We start from the raw sequence: 5,713 nt of genomic DNA on the forward strand, positions 1-5,713 counted from the left end.
TTTTTTTTTTTTTTTTACTTAATGCTTTTATCGATGTTGTTTGCTTTTCCAAGTTGGCGTCGGGCCCGGGTGCCTCAACCCTCGACCCTTAGCACGCCCGTTCGATGGTAGGTGAGATTAAACCTTGAGGGCTCGATCCCGTACCCTCACTAGGGTGTAAGTCGTTCTAAGTCGAGACCGATTGGTCTTACGCCTAGAGACTCTTCCGTTCGGCGATAGGCGGGGTCAGACCCCGTATCGCCCCTAGGGTGTTCAGTCGTCCTAAGTCGAGACCATTTGGTCTTGTGCCTGGGGACTCTTCCGTTCGGCAATAGTCAAGGGCGGACCTTGTATTGCCCCTAGGGTTTTTGGTCTTTGAAGTTAAAGACCTTGTATTGCCCCTAGGGTTTTTGGTCTTTGAAGTTAAAGCGTTTTACGCTATTGGACTTAAAGACCTATCCGTTCAGCGATAGGCGAGGTCGGGCCTCGTATAAGACCTATCCGTTCAGCGATAGGCGAGGTCGGGCCTCGTATCGCTCCTAGGAGTGTGGCCATTTAAATGAGGTGGCCGAAGGTTATGAGGTCGGCCTCGAGGACCCGGAGGTCGGCCGTGTGGGATCCGGAGGTCGTTCGAGGAGGTCACCCGGGGGTCGGCCGCCGCGCGGTGACCACGGGGGTCAGCCGAGCGGTAACTCGCGTGACTTTGAAAACAAAAATGGGTGCAAGGAAAGTTGCGATTTTATTATTGAATGCATTTTAAGGGGACGGGCCGCCTTACAACAGAGTGTTTATTGGTAGTACTTAAGCAAGTGCTCGGAGTTCCACACCCTCTCTACGTCTTTACCCTTCGGGGTCTTCAGCTTGTAGCTGCCGGGGCGGACCACGGCCGAGATGATGTACGGACCCTCCCATCTCTTTGCTAGCTTGCCGCCCTCTAGGGGTTTGCTTGCCTCTCGTCGCCTTAACACGTAGTCGCCGACCTGAAAGTAGCGAGGCCGGGCTCTTTTGTCGTGATACGCCTTAGTTTGCCTCTGGTAATTCTCAGCGCGGACCATGGCGGCTTCTCGCTTCTTGTCGATCAGGTGGAGGTCGACCCGATGGTGCTCTTCGTTACTCTCGGGGTCGTACTCCTCGCCTCGCCGAGTCGGAATGATGACCTCCGCGGGGGCCCGGGCCTCGAACCCATAGCATAGTGCAAACGGGGTCTCGCCTGTTGCCTTTCGCGGGGTAGTGCGATATGCCCATAGAATCGCCTCCAAGTTCTCGACCCATGCCCCTCCGGCGGCCTCGAGGGTCTTCTTTAAACCATCCACTATTGTCCGGTTAGCGTTCTCTACCTGGCCGTTTGCTTGGGGATAGGCCACGGCGACCTGACTGTGAGTGATGTGCCATTCGAGGCAGAACTGTTTAAATTCCTTTCCTTCAAACTGGCGGCCGTTGTCGGAGATTATTTGCATCGGTACTCCAAAACGGCACAGTATGTTTGAGTAGACAAACTGTTTGCACCGAACACTAGTGATGCTGGCTAGGGGTTCGACTTCCACCCACTTCGTGAAGTAGTCTATTGCCACAATGACATACTTCCTTTTTCCCGAGCCCATGGGCAGGGCTCCCACAATGTCAATCCCCCACCTNGTGGCGGGTCGGCCTGGGCCGACCTGGAATTGTTGGCAGGTTGAACAGTTCCGTGCGTAGTCCGCACACTCCTTTGCCATCCCGGGCCAGAAGTACCCTTGGAGTATGGCCCTCCGGGCCATGGTGTAAGCCCCTTGGTGGGCGGCGCACGTTCCTTCATGAATCTCTTCGATGAGCGCTCGGGCCTCATCCGGGTATAAACACCTTAGCAAGGCGCTATTGTAGGATCTTTTGTATAACACGTCTCCAACGAGCTCGTAGGTCGGAGCCCGCCTCTTAGCCGCCTTGGCGTCAGCCTCATCGGGGGGTAGCGCCCTCTTAGCCGCCTTGGCGTCAGCCTCATCGGGGGGTAGCGCCCCCGTCCTCTTGTACTGCACGAGGTGGTCCAACCAACACGAAGGTCGGCTTTGTATGGGCAGGACTGGGTACGCCTCCAACGAAGGTCGGCTTTGTATGGGCAGGACTGGGTACGCCTCCAAACTTGACTTTTGGAGGTCCTCTATCCGGGCGATTTTAGAGATGTACTCCGGGGCTCCCTGGCTGAGCTTGGAGAGCATATCCGCCTCGGAGTTTTGCTCTCTCGGGACTTGTAAGATCTCATGTTGGGCGATTCGTCCCAATACTCGCAGTACCACGTCGCGGTACCGAATCATTCTCTCGTCGTTGGCTTCGAACTCGCCGGAGACTTGGCCTACCACCAGTCGGGAGTCGCACCTGATCTTCAACTTTTCGGCCCTCATGCTCAGTGCGAGTTGGAGGCCGCACAGTAGTGCCTCGTACTCGGCCTCATTGTTGGACAATTTGAAGTGGAAACGGAGCGCGTAATAGGCTCGAAAACCCTCCGGGGTTACCAGGACGACCCCGCCTCCACACGCCTTGCTGCTCGAGGATCTATCAGTGGATAAGGTCCACCATTCCTCCTCTTCGCTTATCGCCTGCTCCGTGGCGTCTCGGGCTGTGCACTCGACTATGAAGTCAGCGAGTGCTTGCCCCTTGATGGTCAGCCTCGGCTTGAAGTGGATGTTGAACTGGCTGAGGCGCATGGACCACTTCACGAGCCGGCTTGCCGACCCCGCACCCCGTAGTACCGCCTCCAGGGGTTGGTTGGTAAGTACATGCACTGGATGGGCCTGGAAATAGTGGTTTAGCTTCTTGGCCGTGGCATCCACCGCGAAGATAGCCTTCTCTGTTGGTGAGTATCTAAGCTCAGCACCTCGGAGGGCCTTGCTCACATAATATACCGGCCTCTGGGTTCCCGCGTCGTCCCGGACCAACACGGAGCTGATCGCGGCCTGTGAGATTCCCAAGTACAAATATAAGATCTCCCCTTTTTCGGGCTTGGCCAAGGGGGGTAGAGACATCAGATAGGCCTTGAGGTCGTCAAAAGCTTTCTGACATCCGGCCGACCATTCAAAACCGTTGCTCTTCTTGAGGACCTCGAAGAAGGGTAGGGACCTCTCGGCCGACCTCGAGAGGAAGCGGCCGAGGGCGGCTAGCCGACCATTGAGGCGCTGGACCTCGCGGAGGGACCTCGGGGGTTCCATCTCCAGAATGGCCTTGACCTTGTCGGGGTTGGGTTCTATGCCTTTTTTGGAGACCATATAACCCAAAAATTTCCCCCCGTGTACCCCGAAGGTACACTTCTTAGGGTTCAAGCGTAAATCGCATTTGCGCATTATTGAAAATACCTCCGTTAGGTCGTCCGTGTGGAGCTCGGGCTCGGCACTCTTCACAATCATGTCATCTACGTAGGCCTGGAGGTTCCGGCCGAGGACCTTCTTGAAGACCTTGGCGACCATTCTTGTGTAGGTCGCTCCGGAGTTCTTAAGTCCGAATGCCATCACCCGGTAGCAAAAGACTCCCTCCGGGGTGGCGAAGGCCGTCTTCTCCTCGTCGGCTTCGTGCATAAATATTTGGTGATAGCCCCGAAATGCGTCGAGGAAACTCATGAGCGCGCACCCCGCCGTCTCGTCCACCAATTGGTCGATGTTAGGTAGCGGGAATGGGTCCATGGGGCACGCCTTGTTGAGGTCCGTGTAGTCCACGCACATCCTCCAGGTCGGCGGCTTGGGTGCGAGGACCACGTTGGCGAGCCACTCGGGGTATAGCACCTCCCGAATATGTCCTACCTCGAGGAGGGTATCGACCTCCTTCTTCACAAAATCGCGTCTCTCCGCCGAGAGGTACCTCTTCTTTTGTTGCACTGGCTTGACGGCGGGGTCTACCGCCAATTTGTGAGTGATCACTTCTCGGTCGAGCCCCGGTATGTCGTCGGGGCCCCATGCGAACACGTCCTTGAAGCGCCGGATGACCTCGATGATCCGACCCCGGAGGGCGGCCGGCAACCCCGTCCCGACCTTGACGACCCTCTCGGGGTGGCCGAGATCCAGCACGACCTCCTCGGTCTCGACTATGGGCTCGGCACGGGGCCGACCCTCCTCGCCTTGTAACGCCTTCTCGCCGATAGTGTGGACACCCTCCTCGCCTTGTAACGCCTTCTCGCCGATAGTGTGGACCTGGAGGTCCCTTTTGCACGCCTTCTCGCCGATAGTGTGGACCTGGAGGTCCCTTTTGCCGATTTGGCGACATGCTTTCAAATAGCAGCTTCGGCTAACCTTGATTTGGCGACATGCTTTCAAATAGCAGCTTCGGCTAACCTTTTGATCTCCTCTTGCCACCCCGACCCCGGTCGGGGTGGGGAACTTCAAACATAGGTGTTCCATGGATATTATGCTCCGGAGGTCTTCCAAGGCGGGTCGGCCAAGAATGATGTTGTGCGCGCATTCGATCTTGACGACCACGAACTCGACCTCCCACCTCTTGACGTGCGGCTGGGTGCCAATCTCCACCTCGAGGCTGATAGAACCTTCTGTCTCGATGGAGTCTCCTGTGAACCCGGACAGTGGGGTTCTCACCTGTGTTAATTGTTTCCTTGATAGGTCGAGCTTGGTGAACGTGTCATAGTACATGACGTTCACCGAGCTCCCCGTGTCCACCAGTACCCGGTGCACGATGACGTTGTTGATGTCTAAGGTGATCACCAAGGCATCGCGATGCGGTAAAAGGCCGTCCGGGAGGTCGTCGTCTGTGAAGGTAATAGGTTCCCTCCTCGGCTTTTTCTCGGGCGGTTGGCGGACGACCTCCCCCACATAAAGGTTTCGGGCCCATTTCTTCCTTTCTGATTGTGTGTCTCCCCCTTCGGGGCCTCCGAAGATGACGTGGATGACCTGCTTCTTTTGAGGGTGGGGTGCGTCCAACTCTTTCTCCTCCTCCTCAGTGAGTTGGCCGAGCTCCCTCTTATGCGACCCGGAGGCGGGTGGCTCGGAGCCACCCTTCTTCTTCCACACGTTGCCCGGGCCTTGAGGTCGGCCTTGCCCCGACCTCTTAACGTACTGACCGAGGTAGCCCCTTTGGATCAGCTCCTCGATCTGTCTCTTGAGAACCATGCACTCGTCGGTGTCGTGTCCTTGTTGTCTGTGGAAACGACAATACTTGTTCAGATCCGCATTCGGCGACACCTTCAAACACTCATCCGGGTATGATACGATGCCCATGACCTCGGCATGCTCCAGGATAGCGCTCACCGGATGTGTTAGAGGGGTCAGGCAACGCAGGGGAGCCAACCGGGGCCCTTGGCGCGGGGGCCTTGGAGCCCGACGCTCCTCTTGGGGTGCCTTGTCTCGACCCCGGCCTCATTCCTCCTCCTTCTTCTTCCTCTCGGCCTCCTCCGCCTCGGCGAACCTTGCCGCTCGGTCCAGCAACGCCGCATACGTTTTCGGGCGATTTTGGACGAGGTCGCGGTGGAAGGGCCCTGATCTGACATTGCTGGTGAAGATCGGTATGGCCGCCTTCTCATCGAAATTCTCCACTGACCTCGCCTCCTTCTTCCACCTGATGAGGTAGTCAGTCAACGTTTCCGTGCTCCACTGTTCCAGCTTACACATATTGGCGAACTGTTTCTTCTTTGGGATGCTGCTGGCGTAGTATGCCAAGAATTTTCCCGAGAGATCCGCAAAGGTTGAGATGGATTTCTCGGGCAAAGAGGTGAACCAGTCTTGCACTTGGCCGTCGAGGGTCTGGAAAAAACCTCGGCACATGA

Source organism: Ipomoea triloba, chromosome 9 (assembly GCF_003576645.1).
Source record: "Ipomoea triloba cultivar NCNSP0323 chromosome 9, ASM357664v1".
Classification (NCBI taxonomy): Eukaryota; Viridiplantae; Streptophyta; class Magnoliopsida; order Solanales; family Convolvulaceae; genus Ipomoea; species Ipomoea triloba.